Here is a 12,638-nt window from a genome sequence, read left to right on the forward strand (position 1 = left end):
TTTCCAACAACATATCCAACAAAGATACCTTCATCAGCTTTGGCATCAAACTTTCCATGTTGCTCAGTTTGATTTCTTAGAATGTAGCACTTGCATCCAAAGACATGAAGAAAGTTCAGTGTTGGTTTCCTGTTCTTGAAGTTTGATTCATATTTAGATTTGAGGAAATATTTTCAAGAGAACTTTGAGAATTCATCCACAATCACTAGACAATATCTTTTCTTTGAGATTGACAACACATTGACTGGTCCAAACAAATTCATGTGCAATAGTTGCAGTGGTTCTTTAATTGTAGATTCAAGCTTCTTCTTAAATGATGCCTTGATTTGTTTTCCCTTTTAACAGGCATCACACAATCTATCTTTTGAGAAGTCAACTTGAGGAATGCCTCTTACTAGGTCTTTCCTGACTAGTTCATTCATAGTCTTGAAGTTCAGATGGGACAGCTTCTTGTGCCATAGCCAACTTTCATCTTGACTTGCTTTGCTAAAAAGACAAGTAATAGAATTTGCATTAAATGAGTTGAAGTCAGCTAGATACACATTTTCTTTTCTCACTCATGTGAGAACCATTTTATTATTCTTAGTGTCTATAACAACACAGACTTATGAATTGAAGGTTACAGAGTTGCCCTTATCACATAGTTGGCTGACACTCAAAAAATTGTGTTTAAGTCCATCCACCAGAATAACTTCTTCACTGATGATATTGTCTTTTGAAATCAAGCCATATCCCACAGTATACCCTTTGTTGTCATCTCCAAAAGTTATACTAGGGCCATCTATCTCCTTGAAATCAGTGAGCAGGGTATAATCTCCAGTCATGTGCCTTGAGCAATCACTATCCAGATACCAAAGATTCCTCATGTTTCCCTCCACAAATCAAAATCAAATCAAGTTGATTTTGGTACCCAAGTTTCCTTTGGTCCTGCCTTGTTAGCCTTCTTTCTAGGTCTCCTGGGCTTTTCCTCACTTGACTTAGGTGATTGAGATTCAATCTTGGTCATTAGAGTAGGGTTTTGAAAACCATTCATAATAGCATAATTACCATGCACAGGTTGGTTAACATGAAATGACATATTATGTGAAAACATGTTATTCCAATATAACATGCTAAAAGTCATTTGAGGCATATTGAATGCAGCATAATAAGGATTTTGTGCAAATGGCATATTAGAAAATTGTGCATTCAAATTATGTGCTGGCGTGATATTCATAGGCATTGTGGGCATGTTGGGAAATGGGGGCTGTGCATGCATACCAAATTTACAATTAACAGACAAATGATTAACACTACCACACTTAACACATATTTTTCTAGGTATAAATTTATCAGGTGTGTAGTTGTTATGTTTGTTAATTTCTACTTTCCCATTCCTATTATTTTTCATTTTGGAGTCTGCCTTGACCTCAATTTTCTCCAATATGTCATTCGGCTGCTTCATTGACAAATGCCCCACATTCACTCTTTTGTTCTCCTTGACTTGGCTTGATTCTCCTGTAACAAAGTTCTTGGAAACTGATTCATACATTTCATTGGGTTTAGATAGCTTAACTTTTCTAATTGGTTTCTTTTCAATCAACGGATGTGGTTCCTTGTCTTTCGGCGGATAATCCCCTTTAGCTTTCGACGGATAAACTTCATCATCCATTGAATTCACATCCGTTGATAATCCTTCTACCAACACATGGTCCAGTTTCTCCTTATTTTTTTCCAGGCTTCTTCACAAAATGATTCTATACCTTAAACCTTAGCAATTTAGGCACTTACATTTCTTGATGAAGCCTTGATTATCTCTTTCTCTCGTTCAAACCGCTTTCTTAAAATTTCTTCTTTCTTCAAAGAATCAGTTAATTCATCTTTTGCAATCTTGCATTCTATCTTCAGTTTCTCAAACTCAACAAATTGAGTTTCTAACACAGTGTTCCTCTCACTTTAAAATAAATTATTATCTTTTATTTTTGTGTTTTCTTTAGTGAGAGATTTAAGTGTAACACACATATAATATAGTTTTGTTGACATGTCATTTATGACATCATTACACTCATCTTTAGAAATGTGTGCTAGATTAGTAGTGATTACCTGATTGCTTGAAGAACTAACTTCTGCTTCATCTGATTTGGCCATTAGTGCAAGGTTAACATAGCTTATTTCTTCATCTTCATCTACCCCATCAGCCGTCCGGCCATTTTTTGAGTCAGAAAAGCCCTTTTCTTTTGTTTGAGCAGTTCAAAGTACTATCCACGGGTTCAAACTTCTTTTTCTCAGAATCAAGCTTTCTGCATTCATTGGCAAAATGACCACTCAAGCCACATTTGAAACACTTGAATTTAGATTTATCCATCATGTTTCTATTTGGCTGGGTTGCTCCAAAATTCTTTTTGAATTTGAGCTTGACAAATCTTCTTTATAGGAAAGCCATATGTTCATCTATGTCCTCCATTTCATCCTGACTTAAATGGTCTTCATGCTCAGCCATTACCCATTTTCCTTTGCCTTCACAAACCCTTGAATTAGGTGCAGATTCCACAGCTTCAACCTTCATCTCTTTCCCTCTCTCTTGTTCAGCTACTAAAGCAATAGATCCTCCATTCTTCCTTCCTTTCACTAACTTTTCATCTTGTTCCAACTCAAGCTCATAAGTTTTTAGAATGCCATACAGTCTCTCCAAAGTAATTTCCTTCTAATTTTGAGAGTTTCTAAGAGAGACAGTTATAGGCTTTCAGTCTTTTGGTAGAGATCTAAGGAATTTCAGGTTTGAATCTTTTGTCTGGTAGATTCTTCCATGTAGCTTTAGTGCATTTAGTAGTTTTTGAGACCTACAAAAATGTCAATCAAGGATTTATTGTCCTCACAATGAAAGTGCCCATACTGCTGGATTAGAAGTTGCATCTTATTTTCCCTCACTTGTTCAGTTCCATCACATATGATTTGAATTGTATCCAAATATCCTTAGCAGATTTATAGTTGATAACATTGTCAAACATATCACTATCAAGACCATTGAACAGAATGTTCATAGCCATTTTATCTTTGTGCACTTGTTCAATATCTTCATCTGTCCATTCTGATTGTGGCTTTGGAATTGTTTGCTCATTGCCAACAGCTCCTTCAACGTGTGTTGCAGCTCTGCGAGGAACATAAGGACCTTTCTCAATGCAATCAACATACCTTTCAACTTGAGAGAGAAGATGCATGTGCATTTTCACCTTCCAATGGTGATAGTTGTCTTTATCCATAAAAAGGGAACTTCACATTCCTTTTGTATACAATCAAAAGTGCATAGAATCAAAATCTACGGATTAAAGAGTTATTCTATTAACAAATCAACCTGGCTTTATTCTATTATTTAATGTCTTTTACAAAACATATTCAAGTGAACTGAGTTTAGGATTCCAGATTTTTGCTCACTCGCCCATTTAGCTTTCCAGATTTGGCATATAGTTTATGCAGATTGTCAAGACCAGTCTCCCTACCTATATTAGTTCTGACTACCAACTCAAGCTTTGTCCTTAATTTTGTAATTGCCAAAGGCAGGGAAATTAATTACATATATCAACACTTCATTGCGGAAAGTAAGGTTTTGAGGGCTAAAAAGAGGAAATCAAATTACAAATGAGTTTTTGAGGACTAAAAAGAGTATATCAAATTACAAAGTACGTCATTAAGCATAACATATACTCTACGAGGGAAAAGAGAAACTAGAAGATGGAGAATACCTTCTTGGAGTCTGCCTCAGAGGCTGATGGTGCGAGGAGAAGCAGGCGGAAGGAGGAGTTGTCACGGTGAGTTTAATATTACAAGGGTAGGGAAGATAACCGGACACAAAATAGTTGTAACGAGGCAGTAGGTAGAAGGCTAATATTGTCTTTTGAGGAGTATTGTAATAATGCAAGGCTTACTTAGGAGGGTAAAAATGATAATTTATAATGAATAAAATTATTGAGTTAATTATCTCAGGAGCAAAGAATTTAACAAGTTCGAAAATAATCAATAGATTCATTTTTATTTAGTTTATTAATTAGAATATATATAGAATAATAAAACATAATAATGAATAGTGATTAAATATATATTAAATGTGGGGATAAGTTTGAAATAAATATTGTGTATGAATATTAATATAGGGGCAAAATCGTAATATTAATTAAATTACTCATCAAACCCCCTGTTGTTGTACTATATACATAATAAATAATAAATAATAGATTAACAAATATTTCACTACTATATTTGAAACCATACAAACAGTGTATACAAGTTATTCATTTAAAAAAATTATTATTTTATGACCATTTGTTTACCAAGATTGATTTGATAAACTAGTAAACTTAGAATATTTGAAAAAAAATGTAAATTAAAAATTTAAATTAAAACTAGTTTATAAAAAAGTTAGGCTAAAGACCCGGATCTCGCACAGTCTTTTAATAATTAAAGAAAAACTAAAGTATGCATATACAAAGCTCATTATAGTAAGAGTAGTATTAGAGGTACCAAAATAACTCCAAAAAACATGTTTTTATTGGTGCGATTTATATTAACACATGTGAGTCTATTTCATTTAAGAGAAAATAACCAATAGAAAAGCGACATCTCATTTTTTGGGAAAGTTTTGGTAAAATATTTTTGGACCTCTAGAAATTACTCATATAATAAGAATAATTTATTTCAATGGTTGATATATCTATTCACTCCCGTAAGTAAAATACATCTATGAATGAGGTTATAACTGATTAAAAAATGAATGCATTTATTGTCTAAGAACGGGTAAGACACATGAACAATTATTGTTAGGGGGAATACACACAAATATACAACCAAACAAACAATGCAAAATACACACACAATATATGACACAGAAAAACTCACGTCCTAACTTGTATTATTAATCCAAACAATTATCAATAATACAATCAATCTCTCTAAACGGTATTCACTCAAACGGTAATTAAGTCAAACAATACTCAAGCATACATCAAAACAATAACATGACTATGTATATATAGCCATCACAAACTTGACCATCAAACCTAATAACCTAATCCCATTATAATATTAATTGTTTACTCAATACCCTTACAATTATTACCCAACTCAATTATGATAATAATTGTCTACTCATACAGTTATTACCCAATCCAAATATGTTTTCTATCACCAAGCCCATACTACCTATTGAGTTTAACCCCAACAATCCTCCCCTCCAACCCAATATGGTTTCATGCACAACTGAATTAACGGTCACCATCAAGCCATCGATGTCGATCCGCCAATACTTCCCCTCGAATAATAACCCACCCTTCTAGTACAAAAAGATTTCTTTTATCTTTTCGACCTTTGAGTATCTCTAAATCTCCTTTAATGACTTCCAATATACTGTTTTTCATCATAACATTATATCCCAAATTAACTAATTTATCCAATAAAATTAGATTTCGATTTAACTCTAGTATGTATCTTACTTGAGTTAACTTCTGAATGTATCTTACTTGAGTTAAGTTTTGAACACGACCATTCTGACGTTTCATTGTTACCTCACCAATGCCAACAACCTTTACCCTTTTACTGTTGGGTAAACTTACCATCTTTCCCTCACACTTTTTGTAGGACGAGAACCACTCCCTCATACCACATATGTGATGAGAATATCCCGAGTCAAACACTCATTCTTCTTTTGATCCCTTCCCTTCTTGAACCAAAAGAACATCTTTATCGGCTTCTACAAGCGAAACACTACTCCCTCCTCGTTTTTTCTTCAACTCTCTCAAGTTTTCTCTTGCCTTTGGACACATAAATTGTATATGACCCAAATCCTCACAATAAAAACACATGATATTAGGGTTATTTTTGTTAACATACTTCTTTTCTGTGTCACGCACACGTACCACGAATGCACTTCCATCAGATGTATCACTTGATTCTTGTTTCATCAATCTTTCGACCTCCAAAAGAACAACAATAGTCTCATCCAAATCTAACTTCGTTTTCCCAACCAATAAAGAAGTCATCACAGTATTATACTTCTTCGGTAAAGACACTAGTAGTAGAACAACTTTGTCCACATCCTTCAATTTATCATCCAAATTATTCAGCTGGTTGATTAAGCCATTAAAATGATTCAGATGATCTCTTAAATCTCCGTCTTTTTCCATCTTGATCCCGGATAAATCTTTTTTGAGAAACAACTTATTGGCCAAAGACTTTGAGTGATAAGTCTTCGTTAACTTCTCCCATAAATTCTTGGGATTGTCCTCTTCAAGAACACCATACTTGATTTCCGGTGCAAGGGCCCACCTGACCGTTGATGTTGCACGTAACTTCATGTCTCCCCACTTTGTATCATCAACTTCAGTAGGCTTCTTCACTCCGAGAGTCGCATATAACTCTCATTGAATTAACATATCTTTCACCGTGCTTTGCCACAAGGTAAAATTATTTATTCCATTAAACGATTCAATTTCAAATTCCCCATCCTTCTCCATCATGAACCTTGGCTCTTGATACCACTTGTTAGGGGGAATACACATAAATATACAATCAAACAAACAATGCAAAATACACACACAATATATGACGTGAAAAAACCTACATCCCAACTTGTATTATTAATTCCAAATAATTATTAATAATACAATCAATTTCTCCAAACGGTATTCACTCAAGCGATACTTAAGTCAAACAATACTCAAGCATACATCAAAACAATAACATGACTGTATATATAGCCACAAACTTGACCACCAAACCTAATAACCTAATCCCATTATAATAATAATTGTCTACCCAATACCCATACAATTATTACCCAACTCAATTATGATAATAATTGTCTACCCATACAATTATTACTCAATCCAAATATGTTTTCAATCACCAAGCCCATACTACCTATTGGGTTTAACCCCGACAATTTTAACTTATGATGATGGAAATACATAAAATATTTATCCACTCATAATTGATTAATCTCAAGCCTAGAGATTGAAAGATTGATCGTATTGTAACACAACATATATCCATTCAGTTAATTACTCAAAAATGAATTGTTTAATGTCTTGAACGACATTGAGACACAGAAAGAGAAAGAAATACAAAAAATTCTTAAAATATTGAAGATTAGAAGAAAAAATAATACGAAATAGTTAGAAAAAAGTCTCGAAATATGAGAGCACAAGGATTGATTAGAGTTTCAGAAGATTTTTAAATATTTGTGAATAAAACTAGAAATAGATATTAAACTCTTAGGATGTCACATTTGAAAACAATCCAAATTTTATCAGGAAGATTGTTGTTGATGAGTTATAGTTCGTTTAACATCATTCTAGAAGAATTGAAAATGAGGAGCGAGTATAAATATAACTCCCTTCATCCCATTTTAATAGTCTATTTTGCAAATTTCACACATATTAAGAAATAGAAATTACAATATTTTTTTTTCTCATTTCACACAATAATACAATTTAGTTTTTACACATTACATTGATTGCATTTACTTCAAGAGATGAGTAAATGTACACAATTATATATACATAGACAAAAGTTCTTAAAAAAATAATGTGCATTTTCAATTTCAATGCAAGGACATTTATGAGAAGGATTTTCTAGTCAATATTGAAACTATAAAATTTGCATGGGTTAATGAACGTGACAAATATTTTGGGAAAGTTTTATTTTGCAAAGTGGACAACTAAAATGGGATGGAGGGAGTATGAAAAATCATCATAATTAGATAACACCCACAAAACACTATAAATATATTCATGAGCCACGACAAAGTTGAAAATTATTGTACACACTATCAGTACTACTCATATCAGATTCCAAATTACAAACTTCTTTAAACAACATTGTTCACACATAATTTAATTTAACACACACAATTTAAGTTACTGGCATAGGAACGGGATTTTATGCTAGTTTCTATATATTTCTATATATTATAGCTCAACATGGCTATAAAAAAGTGAAATATTTTATTCTCGTGAAATAACAGATTTGCCCGTGTATTTACTATATTTTTTAAAAAAGTTGTTAATGGAGATCGAACCTGAGTATACTCATTCACCAATATATCTTTATACCACTACACCAAATTATAACTTGTGTTTTTCATCAAACGTATAATATGCGAGTGTCATTTAATACTGAGACATAGTATTTAACTTTAAACATAATTATTCGATTATTTACAGAATTAATATGTATCAAATTACTAACTTTATCGTTATTACATTATCTTTAATGTTAATCCAATTTAAAATTCATAAAATAAGATAGTTATATTTAAAAATTATTTATTTTTATTTATGCAAGTAAAAAAAATTATGACTTATAAGTAAAATTATCCAAACACTTATATAACTTATAAGTATTCATCTATTTACCACTTATAAGTCAATTATACATTTTTAAATTGTAAGTTACTTATTTTAAGATTTCCCAAATGGACACTATATTTTTATTCAAAAAAAAATTAGGCAACTACATTACATAAAAGCCTTAAAGTGTGTGTCGAACCTCGTTCCCCAATGTAAAAAATTGGGTGGGACGAATGGAGTAATATTTTAGTTAATTGTTAATTTGTTTGGTATGAAATAAAACTGTGCGTGTCTTTAACCTAAGTTTAAATTTTAAAAATGAGAATTCATACATTTTAACTATCAAATTATTAATATAAACAAATGAATTATAAATAATAAGTAAAAATGAATATTAGTATTTAAAATTTGAAATTTCACTGATAACTCAATAACATACTTAATATGAATTACATTATTTTTGTATAGTAGGTCTATATAATAATAATAATAATAATAATAATAATATACAATAATTATATCTAAGAAACTTGATTACAAAATGATTTTATTTTTTGGGTGATAACCCTATATAACTAAAATTGGAAAAGGAAGGACAATTCAAATTGCCGAATCTGTGATGCGGGTGATCAAAATGCCGACCAAAAATGGCAAACTTAATGTCATATCAACTAAATATGTCACAATAATTCGCAACCAGTCCACAAACTATGGCATCAAAGCTACTTGCAAAAAATATTCAATTCATTTACGTGTTTACTGGTTTTACGATTTATAAGCATGTATGCAATATATGATATCTTAATGTTGATATAAGATGTTTATATATATGTATGTATATGTTTTGAATATATAATATTCATGAGAATTGTATAATTATGTGATGATTATACAATTTGTATATATACTAATATATGCATAATTTATGTTTTTCTTATTATGAGAATCGTATCTAATATGAATTCTGAAACGGATATAGCAGATTTGCTGAAATTTGTGTATGGTGTCCTATTTTCGCAAACGAGTACCTTTTCGGAAAGGGAAACGAGCATTTGTAAGGCGTATGACATGGTTTAGTACCTCAAATCTACGATTTAATGTTATTAAATTTAATTTTGAATTTTTAAGTTTTTTATCATATTTTATTTTTATCATTAGATCATGATCACAAAATCATGTTATATTATGTGTGATGACCCTATATCACTAAAATAGGAAAAGGAAGGACAATTTAAATTGCTGACGGGATGAAGGTGATCAAAATACCAACCAAAATGATGGAATTAGTGTCATATCAAACACTTAGAATAAGTATATAAATAGAGTAGTGAGATTATATTGATTTGGTTGCACAAGAATGAACGAAGTAAACTTTTTAGTGATATTAATTGGTGATTTCAAGGGATTTACAATTATTGATGTATATTAATTATTGTATAGCAAATTAGCAAGTTAGATTGGTGATGAAGTGGAAATAGAGTTGGACAAGTTTATTTATCCCACATCGAGGCGGAAGCAAAGAAGAGATGTAAACAGGACTATATTAGAAAGGGAAGCGCCAATTGTTAGAACTTACATACCTGGACGGGGTCAATGGGTGATCAAGAAGGCTCATGGCCTAGGCAAGTGGCCTTCATTGCACCTCTGGAAGGTGCACCCGCCTAACATCTCTTCGGAGACTGTACGTCTTAATTTCTGGCAGTGGGGGCCTGCGCTTGTCGCGGCCCCTTCAATTCAGTTCTAAGTTGGTTTTTCGAATTAACTTTTATTATGTTTGAATTGGCTCGATTCAAGTCATTGTTATGAAATCTTGTTTTTCATTTGCATTTAAATTCTCTTCAAGTAGTTAAACCTTTCTAAATAGATTCTTATTATCAGTTCAGAATCCTTCTCAGATGCTCAAAACTACATATTACGAAGTCCTTTTGCCCAAGGATGACACAAAAATTGAGATATGGTTTAATTTTGCAAAAGAAAAAAATAAAAACAAATATTGTGGTGTTATCTGAATCCAGATATAATATTTTCTTGTTAATGGTGTTTAATCTTCAGATCAGGAGACCTATGACTTATATATAGCTAATATTTTATAGTATAGTTTTCAATCAAAAGAGCCTATCATTTTTCTTCTCCTTGCATACTATAAAGCACAATAAATTGTCTTCTAGCCGACTTAACCATGGATTTTGCATTGAATTGCTTAATACAGTAATTAAAACCACACAAGAGTTCTTTAAATTACCACTGGAAGAGAAGAAAAAGTTTCCACAAGAAGCAGAAGATCTCGAGGGATATGACAAGCTTTCGTAACAGAAAATCTCACTTGTTTAAGAAACTTCCCAGTGAATACAGGTCACTCAATCTCTCTGTCTATGCAAATTTATACACTCTCGTTTTGACTCATTTCTTGAGATTGATTTTTGGCTTATTGGTTATATGGTTGGCCAAATCAACTAGGATTTAGTTGGTACTCCTAAAACATATACAGAATGGCCGTCGAGGCTTACTCAGCGGAACTATAAAGCTCTGCAATGAAGCTTGTTAACTGAATGGCAAAATAACTTGAAAATGGATCCTTTGGAAATGATAGATCTGTTTGTAGATTACTCCCATTCAATGCATACAAAGTACTATCCTCCATGTCCCCAATCAGATAAGGTTATCGGTCTTGCACCACATTCTGATGTGTTGGCCTAACACCGACAACTGCAAGACCAACCTAACCTGATTGTCACCAGGCCAAGAACGATCATCTGCTGCACAAGATCGCCACACACCGACAATCAAGCACTTCCAGTCACGCTCTAATCTTGCAGTCATGTTCATCTACCAACATACAGAACAGATCCTGATCAGTATGGTCATGTTAAGCTTAAGAATCTTAATAAATAATAAAGACATTTTAAACATTGTGATATTAACAAAACAAACATCAAAAAAGACTGTTATTGGCACAAGCAATGAAGCAAAGCTAGAACATGTCATTCACAAGCTTGTAACTAGCTTTAATTTATGTAACAACCCCTTCGTCTTTTTCATCGCTTACCGTTTGTGTTAAAATAGATGGAGTTATTGTTATATTTTAGCACCTAAAAATGATTTTTGTGCTAAAATAGTATCATATTTTCGATGCTTACCTCTAATTCTCCAAATGTAACTAACTTGTCTCTAATAATCTATGATTTTTCTCAATATTTTTTAATCTTTTTGATGATGTGGAAAATGATATCATCTATATTTTGTGCTATATTAGCACAGACCGCAACATTATCCTATTTCAATATAATATATTTATTGCATCACTTAATTCATAATTTTACTATCGCGTGTGCCTATGAGCACCTACTAAGCACTAGATTTCATACTTATATTAAACTAATGATAACAGCGCCAACGCTCACACATTTTTTTACTTTATATGAATAGATTCAAACATAGATACTGAGAACAATTAGAAAAAATAAATATGTAAAAGTATTTAACTTTTAGTAATATTTGAGTACATAAACAGATTGTAGCATAATGACCATTTTAAGCCTCATTTGCATTCACAATGCTATACGAAAACAGTAATGGGAAACAGGCTGATAACATGAAATAGTATCTCACTCAGCTCCCACATCGCTTAGAAATAAATATTAAAAATGTTTCATATACTTTGACAATTGTAATCACTTTCGTTCCATCGGGGATGTACGATAAATTTGGAACGATAAAAGATTAGCATGGCCGTGACACGAACAAATCGACAAATAAACCAAATTTTTGTTTATTTATTCTGAAGAAACTTTTGCTTTCAATGTTCAAATTTTTTTATTACCTTCTGAAGAAACTTTTGCTTTCAATGTTTAATAGTAGCTCATCTTTCACTGACATTCAACAGTTATTGATTTGGCTGATCCTCCCTATTTTTTTGGTTACTCTTTCACAGAATTTGCAGCAAGCCATTGAAATTTCAAAGGAAACAGTAATGCAAAACTGTTGTTTCGTAAATGCAAGTTATGCATGCAAACATTATCTGATGAAAAAGTAGTTAAAGAGTGAATATGATATTTGTTTAAACCAAACTATTTTTCATCCCTTTCTCAACTTAACCCAATCTCAACTCCACTCTGCATATTTTACTCATGAATCTGGACTACTGAAGATAATACCTTGGCTTCAAAAGCAATTTCTTTTTATGTCTTGTTACGGCATCAAACACTTACGCTCTCCAAAAATTCAGGCTATTTGTGGACTGTGGTTTCTGAATTCTAGGCAAGTCGTTGAAGGTTTACAAATAGAAAAGTATTGACATTTATCGAATTTCTTGTTAATCGA

At 32.1% G+C, this 12,638-nt stretch overlaps 1 non-coding gene and 1 pseudogene across 1 annotated transcript; both read left to right on the top strand.

Moving 5' to 3' along the window:
* Window positions 1–9,890: 9,890 nt before the first annotated feature.
* Window positions 9,891–10,049, top strand: LOC141663415 (U1 spliceosomal RNA). Its single transcript, XR_012551487.1, has one exon. It is a non-coding gene; the product is annotated as a U1 spliceosomal RNA (small nuclear RNA).
* Window positions 10,050–11,997: 1,948 nt separating this feature from the next.
* LOC141662668 (U6 spliceosomal RNA) lies at window positions 11,998–12,085 on the top strand (annotated as a pseudogene).
* The last annotated feature ends 553 nt before the right edge of the window (window positions 12,086–12,638 follow it).

This window comes from Apium graveolens, chromosome 5 (assembly GCF_009905375.1).
Source record: "Apium graveolens cultivar Ventura chromosome 5, ASM990537v1, whole genome shotgun sequence".
Lineage (NCBI taxonomy): Eukaryota > Viridiplantae > Streptophyta > Magnoliopsida > Apiales > Apiaceae > Apium > Apium graveolens.